Source organism: Staurois parvus, unplaced genomic scaffold, assembly GCF_062004578.1.
Source record: "Staurois parvus isolate SC_StPar_1 unplaced genomic scaffold, SC_StPar_1.0 ptg001013l, whole genome shotgun sequence".
Lineage (NCBI taxonomy): Eukaryota > Metazoa > Chordata > Amphibia > Anura > Ranidae > Staurois > Staurois parvus.
Window position 1 is genome coordinate 69,035 of NW_028318809.1, and position 12,023 is coordinate 81,057.

The 12,023-nt window shown below is 51.4% G+C and overlaps 1 long non-coding RNA gene across 1 annotated transcript in view; it reads left to right on the forward strand.

Annotated features, from left to right (window-relative positions):
* Positions 1-1,328: 1,328 nt before the first annotated feature.
* The window catches only part of LOC149441205 (uncharacterized), a 61,990-nt gene continuing 51,295 nt past the window's right edge, over positions 1,329-12,023 (forward strand). Inside the window, exon 1 of the long non-coding RNA XR_016307424.1 lies at positions 1,329-1,433. This is a non-coding gene — a long non-coding RNA (uncharacterized LOC149441205). The remainder of the gene's footprint in view (positions 1,434-12,023) is intronic.

Sequence of the window (12,023 nt, forward strand, 5' to 3'; positions counted from 1 at the left end):
TGTTGGGGTGCAGGGACGGGGACCAGTCTGGGGGATGGTACAATGGACGGACGGCTCTGACTCTCAGGTATGTTGGGGTGCAGGGCCCGGTGTTGGGGTGCAGGGCCCGGTATTGGGGTGCAGGGTCCGGTATTGGGGTGCAGGGCCCGGTGTTGGGGTGCAGGGCCCGGTGTTGGGGTGCAGGGACGGGGACCAGTCTGGGGGATGGTACAATGGACGGACGGCTCTGACTCTCAGGTATGTTGGGGGGTTAGGGACAGGTATTGGGGTGCAGGGACTAGTATTGGGGTGCAGGGCCCGGTGTTGGGGTGCAGGGCCCGGTATTGGGGTGCAGGGCCCGGTGTTGGGGTGCAGGGACGGGGACCAGTCTGGGGGATGGTACAATGGACGGACGGCTCTGGCTCTCAGGTATGTTGGGGGGATAGGGACAGGTATTGGGGTGCAGGGTCCGGTATTGGGGTGCAGGGCCCGGTGTTGGAGTGCAGGGCCCGGTGTTGGGGTGCAGGGACGGGGACCAGTCTGGGGGATGGTACAATGGACGGACGGCTCTGACTCTCAGGTATGTTGGGGTGCAGGGCCCGGTGTTGGGGTGCAGGGCCCGGTATTGGGGTGCAGGGTCCGGTGTTGGGGTGCAGGGCCCGGTGTTGGGGTGCAGGGCCCGGTGTTGGGGTGCAGGGACGGGGACCAGTCTGGGGGATGGGACAATGGACGGACGGCTCTGGCTCTCAGGTATGTTGGGGTGCAGGGCCCGGTATTGGGGTGCAGGGACGGGGACCAGTCTGGGGGATGGTACAATGGACGGACGGCTCTGGCTCTCAGGTATGTTGGGGTGCAGGGTCCGGTATTGGGGTGCAGGGCCCGGTGTTGGGGTGCAGGGCCCGGTGTTGGGGTGCAGGGCCCGGTATTGGGGTGCAGGGACGGGGACCAGTCTGGGGGATGGGACAATGGACGGACGGCTCTGGCTCTCAGGTATGTTGGGGGGATAGGGACAGGTATTGGGGTGCTGGGCCCGGTGTTGGAGTGCAGGGCCCGGTGTTGGGGTGCAGGGCCCGGTATTGGGGTGCAGGGACGGGGACCAGTCTGGGGGATGGGACAATGGACGGACGGCTCTGGCTCTCAGGTATGTTGGGGTGCAGGGTCCGGTATTGGGGTGCAGGGCCCGGTGTTGGAGTGCAGGGTCCGGTATTGGGGTGCAGGGCCCGGTATTGGGGTGCAGGGACGGGGACCAGTCTGGGGGATGGTACAATGGACGGACGGCTCTGGCTCTCAGTGACAGAAGCAGGAGGAGCTCGGAGGGGGGGGGAGGAACTCCTTCACACGGGGCCGTCCTTGCTGCTGGATGATGCAACTTTGCCTTTAAGAAATAGCAGCTCAGTGACAGTTCGGGGCCAGTGAGAGCTCCGGAGTGCTGAGGACGGGGCCACTGCAGCATGGTAAGGGGCCACCTTCCTGTCACCCCCCATGTGAGAGCCGCACATTGTCTCCATCTCCGCAGAGATCCATCCGACCGCCAGACATCAGAGGGACCTGTGGACTGTTCTCCTCCAACAGACCCACAACTACTGCACCGGGGTCAGAGCCAGGACCTGCCGGGACTGGGGGGTGCACACTGTGTGGGGTGTCAGTCTGGGGGGTGCACACTGTGTGGGGTGTCAGTCTGGGGGGGGTCACACTATGTGGGGTGTCAGTCTGGGGGGTGCACACTGTGTGAGGTGTCAGTCTGGGGGGTGCACACTGTGGGGGGTGTCAGTCTAGGGGGTGCACACTGTGTGGGGTGTCAGTCTGGGGGGTGCACACTGTGTGAGGTGTCAGTCTGGGGGGTGCACACTGTGTGAGGTGTCAGTCTGGGGGGTGCACACTGTGGGGGGTGTCAGTCTAGGGGGTGAACACTGTGTGAGGTGTCAGTCTGGGGGGTGCACACTGTGTGAGGTGTCAGTCTGGGGGGTGCACACTGTGTGAGGTGTCAGTCTGGGGGGGGGTCACACTATGTGGGGTGTTAGTCTGGGGGGTGAACAGTGTGTAAGGTGTCAGTCTGGGGGGATGCTCACTGTGTGGGGTGTCAGCCTGGGGGTCACATCATGTGGGGTGTTAGTCTGGGGTGTGCACACTGTATTAGGTGTCAGTCTGGGGGGTGCACACTGTGTGGGGTGTCAACCTGGGGGGTGAACACTGTGGTGTCAGTCTGGGGGGTGAACACTGTGGTGTCAGTCTGGGGGGTGAACACTGTGGTGTCAGTCTGGAGGGGTGCACAATGTGTGAGGTGTCAATCTGGGGGGTGAACAATGTGTGGTGTGTCAGCCTGGGGGGTGCACACTGTGTGAGGTGTCAGTCTGGGGGGTGCATATTGTGTAAGGTGTCAGTCTGGGGGGGTATATACTGTCCGGGATGTAATTCTGTGAGGGGGGCACATTTTGTGAGGTGTCTGGGGTCTGCACACTGTGTGAGGTGTCAGTCTGGGATCTGCACGCTGTTTGGGGGTCAGTCTGGGGTCTGCACACTGTTTGGGGTGTCATTCTGGGGTCTGAGTGCTGTTTGGGGGGTCAGTCAGGGGTCTTCACGCTGTGTGAGGTGTCAGTCTGGGGTCTGCACACTGGGGGTCAGTCTGGGGTCTGCACACTGGGGGTCAGTCTGGGGTCTGCACACTGGGGGTCAGTCTGGGGTCTGCACGTTGTTTGGGGTGTCAGTTTGGGGTCCGCATGCTGTGTGAGGTGTCAACCTGGGGTCCTCACGCTGTTCGGGGTGTCAGTCTGGGGTCCTCACGCTGTTCGGGGTGTCAGTCTGGGGTCCTCACGCTGTTCGGGGTGTCAGTCTGGGGTCCTCACGCTGTTCGGGGTGTCAGTCTGGGGTCCTCACGCTGTTCGGGGTCAGTCTGGGGTCCGCACGCTATGTGAGGTGTCAGTCTGGGGTCCTCATGCTGTGTGAGGTGTCAGTCTGGGGTCCTCACGCTGTTCGGGGTGTCAGTCTGGGGTCTGCACATTATTTAGGATGTCAGTCTGGGGTCCGCACGCCGTTTGGGTGTCAGTCTGGGGTCCGCACGCTGTTTGGGTGTCAGTCTGGGGTCTGTACGCTGTTTGGGGTGTCAGTCTGGGGTCTGTACGCTGTTTGGGGTGTCAGTCTGGGGTCCTCATGCTGTTTGGGGTGTCAGTCTGGGGTCCTCATGCTGTTCGGGGTGTCAGTCTGGGGTCCTCATGCTGTTCGGGGTGTCAGTCTGGGGTCCGCACGCTATTTGGGGTGTCAGTCTGGGGTCCGCACGCTGTTCGGGGTGTCAGTCTGGGGTCTGCACGCTGTTCGGGGTGTCAGTCTGGGGTCTGCATGGTTGCAGTGCTGGGCTCTCCAGTGTCCCTGGCAGTGCTGGGCTCTCCAGTGTCCCTGGCAGTGCTGGGCTCTCCAGTGTCCCTGGCAGTGCTGGGCTCTCCAGTGTCCCTGGCAGTGCTGGGCTCTCCAGTGTCCCTGGCAGTGCTGGGCTCTCCAGTGTCCCTGGCAGTGCTGGGCTCTCCAGTGTCCCTGGCAGTGCTGGGCTCTCCAGTGTCCCTGGCAGTGCTGGGCTCTCCCCTATCCCTGGCAGTGCTGGGCTCTCCCCTGTCCCTGGCAGTGCTGGTCTCTCTTGTGTCCCTGGCAGTGCTGGTCTCTCTTGTGTCCCTGGCAGTGCTGGGCTCTCCCGTGTCCCTGGCAGTGCTGGGCTCTCCAGTGTCCCTGGCAGTGCTGGGCTCTCCAGTGTCCCTGGCAGTGCTGGGCTCTCCAGTGTCCCTGGCAGTGCTGGGCTCTCCCCTATCCCTGGCAGTGCTGGGCTCTCCCCTGTCCCTGGCAGTGCTGGTCTCTCTTGTGTCCCTGGCAGTGCTGGTCTCTCTTGTGTCCCTGGCAGTGCTGGGCTCTCCCGTGTCCCTGGCAGTGCTGGGCTCTCCTGTGTCCCTGGCAGTGCTGGGCTCTCCTGTGTCCCTGGCAGTGCTGGGCTCTCCTGTGTCCCTGGCAGTGCTGGACTCTCCCGTGTCCCTGGCAGTGCTGGGCTCTCCCGTGTCCCTGGCAGTGCTGGGCTCTCCCGTGTCCCTGGCAGTGCTGGACTCTCCCGTGTCCCTGGCAGTGCTGGACTCTCCCGTGTCCCTGGCAGTGCTGGGCTCTCCCGTGTCCCTGGCAGTGCTGGGCTCTCCCGTGTCCCTGGCAGTGCTGGGCTCTCCCGTGTCCCTGGCAGTGCTGGGCTCTCCCGTGTCCCTGGCAGTGCTGGGCTCTCCCGTGTCCCTGGCAGTGCTGGGCTCTCCCGTGTCCCTGGCAGTGCTGGGCTCTCCCGTGTCCCTGGCAGTGCTGGGCTCTCCCGTGTCCCTGGCAGTGCTGGGCTCTCCCCTGTCCCTGGCAGTGCTGGGCTCTCCCCTGTCCCTGGCAGTGCTGGGCTCTCCCCTGTCCCTGGCAGTGCTGGGCTCTCCCCTGTCCCTGGCAGTGCTGGGCTCTCCCCTGTCCCTGGCAGTGCCGGGCTCTCCCCTGTCCCTGGCAGTGCCGGGCTCTCCCCTGTCCCTGGCAGTGCCGGGCTCTCCCCTGTCCCTGGCAGTGCCGGGCTCTCCCCTGTCCCTGGCAGTGCCGGGCTCTCCCCTGTCCCTGGCAGTGCCGGGCTCTCCCCTGTCCCTGGCAGTGCCGGGCTCTCTTGTGTCCCTGGCAGTGCCGGGCTCTCTTGTGTCCCTGGCAGTGCCGGGCTCTCTTGTGTCCCTGGCAGTGCCGGGCTCTCGTGTGTCCCTGGCAGTGCCGGGCTCTCGTGTGTCCCTGGCAGTGCCGGGCTCTCGTGTGTCCCTGGCAGTGCCGGGCTCTCTTGTGTCCCTGGCAGTGCCGGGCTCTCGCGTGTCCCTGGCAGTGCCGGGCTCTCGCGTGTCCCTGGCAGTGCCGGGCTCTCCCGTGTCCCTGGCAGTGCCGGGCTCTCCCTTGTCCCTGGCAGTGCCGGGCTCTCCCGTGTCCCTGGCAGTGCCGGGCTCTCCCATGTCCCTGGCAGTGCCGGGCTCTCGCGTGTCCCTGGCAGTGCCGGGCTCTCGCGTGTCCCTGGCAGTGCTGGGCTCTCGCGTGTCCCTGGCAGTGCTGGGCTCTCGCGTGTCCCTGGCAGTGCTGGGCTCTCGCGTGTCCCTGGCAGTGCTGGGCTCTCGCGTGTCCCTGGCAGTGCTGGGCTCTCGCGTGTCCCTGGCAGTGCTGGGCTCTCGCGTGTCCCTGGCAGTGCTGGGCTCTCGCGTGTCCCTGGCAGTGCCGGGCTCTCGCGTGTCCCTGGCAGTGCCGGGCTCTCGCGTGTCCCTGGCAGTGCTGGGCTCTCCATCCCCCTCTGTTGTTGTTGCCCCCCCTCTTCTCCCAGTAATTTTCCATACCATGTGTAGTGGGCGGGGTCTGTCAGCACAACAGGAGCACCACGTGGCAGCTGATGTAACTCGCAGTGCCTGACAGACGGAGCCACAGAGCGCTTCTCACTGACATCCCCTCACTGATACATTGTAACACGCACTGACATCCCCTCACTGATACATTGTAACATGCACTGACATCCCCAGCACTGATACATTGTAACACGCACTGACATCCCCTCACTGATACATTGTAACATGCACTGACATCCCAGCACTGATACATTGTAACATGCACTGACATCCCCTCACTGATACATTGTAACATGCACTGACATCCCCTCACTGATACATTGTAACATGCACTGACATCCCCAGCACTGATACATTGTAACACGCACTGACATCCCCTCACTGATACATTGTAACACGCACTGACATCCCCAGCACTGATACATTGTAACACGCACTGACATCCCATCACTGATACATTGTAACACACACTGACATCCCCAGCACTGATACATTGTAACACGCACTGACATCCCCAGCACTGATACATTGTAACACGCAGTGACATCCCCAGCACTGATACGTTGTAACACGCACTGACATCCCCAGCACTGATACGTTGTAACATGTACTGATATCCGGAGCACTGAGACATTGTAACACGCACTGACATCCCCTCACTGATACATTGTAACATGCACTGACATCCCAGCACTGATACATTGTAACATGCACTGACATCCCAGCACTGATACATTGTAACACGCACTGACATCCCCAGCACTGATACATTGTAACACGCACTGACATCCCATCACTGATACATTGTAACACGCACTGACATCCCCAGCACTGATACATTGTAACACGCACTGACATCCCCAGCACTGATACATTGTAACACGCACTGATATCCCCAGCACTGATACATTGTAACACGCAGTGACATCCCCAGCACTGATACGTTGTAACACGCACTGACATCCCCAGCACTGATACGTTGTAACATGTACTGATATCCGGAGCACTGAGACATTGTTACACGCACTGACATCCCCTCACTGATACATTGTAACACGCACTGACATCCCCAGCACTGATACATTGTAACATGTACTGATATCCGGAGCACTGAGACATTGTAACATGCACTTACATCCCCGGATCAGTGCTGTCCGTAGAGGGGATTAGTGCTGTCTGTAGAGGGGATCAGTGCTGTCCGTAGAGGGGATCAGTGCAGTCCGTAGAGATATCAGTGCTGTCTGTAGAGGGGATCAGTGCTGTCCGTAGAGGGGATCAGTGCTGTCCGTAGAGGGGATTAGTGCTGTCCGTAGAGATATCAGTGCTGTCCGTAGAGGGGATTAGTGCTGTCCGTAGAGATATCAGTGCTGTCTGTAGAGGGGATCAGTGCTGTCTGTAGAGGGGATCAGTGCTGTCTGTAGAGGGGATCAGTGCTGTCTGTAGAGGGGATCAGTGCTGTCTGTAGAGGGGATCAGTGCTGTCTGTAGAGGGGATCAGTGCTGTCTGTAGAGGGGATCAGTGCTGTCCGTAGAGGGGATCAGTGCTGTCCATAGAGATATCAGTGCTGTCTGTAGAGGGGATCAGTGCTGTCCGTAGAGGGGATCAGTGCTGTCCGTAGAGGGGATCAGTGCTGTCTGTAGAGGGGATCAGTGCTGTCCATAGAGATATCAGTGCTGTCCATAGAGATATCAGTGCTGTCCATAGAGATATCAGTGCTGTCCGTGGAGGGGATCAGTGCTGTCTGTAGAGGGGATCAGTGCTGTCCATAGAGATATAAGTGCTGTCCGTGGAGGGGATAATTGGTGTCCGTGGAGGGGATCAGTGCTGTCCGTAGAGGGGATCAGTGCTGTCCGTGGAGGGGATCAGTGCTGTCCGTGGAGGGGATCAGTGCTGTCCGTAGAGGGGATCAGTGCTGTCCGTAGAGGGGATCAGTGCTGTCCGTAGAGGGGATCAGTGCTGTCCGTAGAGGGGATCAGTGCTGTCCGTAGAGGGGATCAGTGCTGTCCGTAGAGGGGATCAGTGCTGTCCGTAGAGGGGATCAGTGCTGTCCATAGAGATATAAGTGCTGTCCGTGGAGGGGATCAGTGCTGTCCGTGGAGGGGATCAGTGCTGTCCGTGGAGGGGATCAGTGCTGTCCGTGGAGGGGATCAGTGCTGTCCGTGGAGGGGATCAGTGCTGTCCGTAGAGGGGATCAGTGCTGTCCGTAGAGGGGATCAGTGCTCTCCGTGGAGGGGATCAGTGCTGTCCGTGGAGGGGATCAGTGCTGTCCGTGGAGGGGATCAGTGCTGTCCGTAGAGGGGATCAGTGCTCTCCGTAGAGGGGATCAGTGCTGTCCGTGGAGGGGATCAGTGCTGTCCGTGGAGGGGATCAGTGCTGTCCGTGGAGGGGATCAGTGCTGTCCGTAGAGGGGATCAGTGCTGTCCGTAGAGGGGATCAGTGCTGTCCGTAGAGGGGATCAGTGCTGTCCGTAGAGGGGATCAGTGCTGTCCGTAGAGGGGATCAGTGCTGTCCGTAGAGGGGATCAGTGCTGTCCGTAGAGGGGATCAGTGCTGTCCGTAGAGGGGATCAGTGCTGTCCGTAGAGGGGATCAGTGCTGTCCATAGAGATATAAGTGCTGTCCGTAGAGGGGATCAGTGCTGTCTGTGGAGATATCAGCGCTGTCCGTGGAGGGGATCAGCGCTGTCCGTGGAGGGGATCAGCGCTGTCCGTAGAGGGGATCAGTGCTGTCCGTAGAGGGGATCAGTGCTGTCCGTAGAGGGGATCAGTGCTGTGCGTAGAGGGGATCAGTGCTGTGCGTGGAGGGGATCAGTGCTGTCCGTGGAGGGGATCAGTGCTGTCCGTGGAGGGGATCAGTGCTGTCCGTGGAGGGGATCAGTGCTGTCCGTAGAGGGGATCAGTGCTGTCCGTAGAGGGGATCAGTGCTGTCCGTAGAGGGGATCAGTGCAGATTTTTAAAGCAGGTTTGGTGCTGTAAAAAACTGCACCATAAACTCACCTCCCCATTGAAATCAATGAAAAACACAGCAAAGACGCATCAAAAATGCACCCATATTGCGTTCTGGTGCGGTTTTTGAGTCACATGCTCTGTAAAAAAAAATGTGGTAAAAACGTGGCAAAAAGCACATGCGTTTTTGCTGCAGCTCAGTGTGGAAGTCGCCTATGAGAGTCCTTTATACATCTATTTGTAACATTCAGATCATGGATTGTATTTATTTGTAGCATTTCTATTCTTCCATTTCCTCATTATAATGTCAGGAATGTAGCGAATGTTTGTTTGTTTGTTTGTTTGTTTGTTGATAATGTTGTTGTTTTTCCATTTATTTGTTACAATAATAATCTGACGGATTTCTTTTAGTATTTGTATCTCTTTATATAACATTCCCGGAATTCTAATAATATATTTATATTAGGAGACAGATTTAGCGCGCGGTCATATCAGGCAAGTCGCATCCGCAATTAAGGCTCCATTCACACTCATGCGACTTGTCATCATGTGACTTTGGGGTCCAGAGTCACATGACAAGCTGCTGCCCCCCCCATGTTTCCCAATGGGTACCATTCATATCTGTGCGACTTCAAGTCACAACGACTTCAGAGTAGTTCCTGCACTACTCTGGTCTGATTTCATGCGACTTGAGGGCCATAGACTTCAATGTAAACCCTCCAAAGTCGCATGAAATTCGCACCTGAATGTTGTACATGTGACTTGTGTGCGACTTTGTCCAGCAGAGACAGTTATCCTCTGTCAAAGCCAAAGTCGCCCCAAAGTTGCACTCATCCAAAGTCGCCCCAAAGTTGCACTCATCCAAAGTCGCCCCAAAGTTGCACTCATCCAAAGTCGCCCCAAAGTTGCACTCATCCAAAGTCGCCCCAAAGTTGCACTCATCCAAAGTTGCACTCATCCAAAGTCGCACTCACCCAAAGTCACATCAAAGTCGCACTGTAAAGTTGCAATGAAAAATCGTACGATTTTGAAGTTGCACAAGTGTGAATGGAGCCTTATGCGACTTGTCACGTGGCTTTGGGGTCCAAAGTAACATGACAAGTCACCCCCCTTATTTCCCAATGGGTATCATTCATATCTGTGCGACTTAAAATTAATTCCTGTCAGGGGCGGACTGACAACTCATGGGGCCCCCGGGCAATAGGGGATCATGGGGCCCCTGTGTCCTTGCCCAAACTCAAAAAAGCCTATGAAAAAGGTACCAGGGGCATCTCATGGGGCCCCCTACTGACCCCGGGCCCTCGGGCAGTGCCTGAGTTTCCAAATGGTCAGTCCGCTCCTGGTTCCTGCACTACTTTGGTCCGACTTTCATGCGACTTGAGGGCCATAGACTTCAATGTAAACCCTCCAAAGTCCCATGAAAGTCGCACCTGAATGTTGTACATGCGACTTGTGTGCGACTTTGTGCAGCAGAAACAATTATCCTCAGTCAAAGCCAAAGTCACATCAAAGTTGCATCGAGTCGCACTGTAAAGTCGCAAAGAAAATCGCACGGTTTTGAAGTCGCATGAGTGTGAATGGAGCCTAAAGCGGTCATGTTGGAGCGATTCCGACTTGGTTTCTAAGGTAGTGCGTGCGCAGCTTCAGGCAGACATCCTTGTGGAGGTAAGTCGCAGATGTCTTGCAAGTCGCACCTGAAGTCGGAATGACATCTGACTTTGAAATCGCCGTCTTCACTGGAAGTCGCAGCGTCGTGTCCTTCCTCTGATCAGCGCAGCGACAACAAAAAATAAAAGCGACTTTCCAAACTTTGAGTGAAAATCTGTCGCAGAGGGGCGTGTCCATCGCCCGAGCGCCGGGGTCACATTAAAGGAGAGGACTAATTTGTCGCTAATTTGCGTGCCAAGTGTCCCGTGTTCCGTGTCCCGTTTTCCGTGTCCCGTGTGGCAGGCAGAGAGATGTTAAATACGGAACGCCGTTTGGTCTCTCGTGGCAATAAACTGACTGATGTGCGCTGCGAACAAATCTAAATACATTTCTGTCTACAGAAGATGCGGAAACAACAGCAGAATAACAACTAGAAACAGGAAATAATAATAATAATATTTGTAATAATAATAATAATCAAAATGTGAAATAATAATAATATTTGTAATAATAGTAATAATAATACTAATATTAATACCAATAATAATCTAAATGCTGAAAATTATTAATAATAATAATAATAATATTTGTATTTGTAATAATAATAATAATAGTAATAATAATACCAATAAAAATCTAAATGCTGTAAAATAATAATAATAATAATAATAATATTTGTAATAATAGTAATATTAATACTAATATTAGTAATAATAATAATATTAATACCAATAATAATCGAAATGCTGTAAAATAATAATAATAATAATATTTGTATTTGTAATAATAATAATAATACCAATAAAAATCTAAATGCTGTAAAATAATAATAATAATAATAATAATATTTGTAATAATAGTAATATTAATACTAATATTAGTAATAATAATAATATTAATACCAATAATAATCTAAATGCTGAAAATTATTAATAATAATAATAATAATAATATTTGTATTTGTAATAATAATAGTAATAATAATACCAATAAAAATCTAAATGCTGTAAAATAATAATAATAATAATATTTGTAATAATAATAATATTAATACTAATATTAGTAATAATAATAATATTAATAACAATAATAATCGAAATGCTGTAAAATAATAATAATAATAATATTTGTATTTGTAATAATAATAATAATAATACCAATAAAAATCTAAATGCTGTAAAATAATAATAATAATAATATTTGTAATAATAGTAATAATAATACTAATATTAATACCAATAATAATCTAAATGCTGAAAATTATTAATATAATAATAATAATAATAATATTTGTATTTGTAATAATAATAGTAATAATAATACCAATAAAAATCTAAATGCTGTAAAATAATAATAATAATAATATTTGTAATAATAGTAATATTAATACTAATATTAGTAATAATAATATTAATACTAATAATAATCTAAATGCTGTAAAATAATAATAATAATAATATTTGTATTTGTAATAATAATAGTAATAATAATACCAATAAAAATCTAAATGCTGTAAAATAATAATAATAATAATATTTGTAATAATAGTAATAATACTAATATTAATACCAATAATAATCTAAATGCTGAAAATTAATAATAATAATAATAATAATATTTGTATTTGTAATAATAATAGTAATAATAATACCAATAAAAATCTAAATGCTGTAAAATAATAATTATAATATTTGTAATAATAGTAATATTAATACTAATATTAGTAATAATAATAATATTAATACCAATAATAATCTAAATGCTGTAAAATAATAATAATAATAATATTTGTATTTGTAATAATAATAATAGTAATATTAATACCAATAATAATCTAAATGCTGTAAAATAATAATAATAATAATATTTGTATTTGTAATAATAATAATAATACCAATAAAAATCTAAATGCTGTAAAATAATAATAATAATAATATTTGTAATAATAGTAATAATAATACTAATATTAATACCAATAATAATCTAAATGCTGAAAATTATTAAAATAATAATAATAATAATAATATTTGTATTTGTAATAATAATAGTAATAATAATACCAATAAAAATCTAAATGCTGTAAAATAATAATAATAA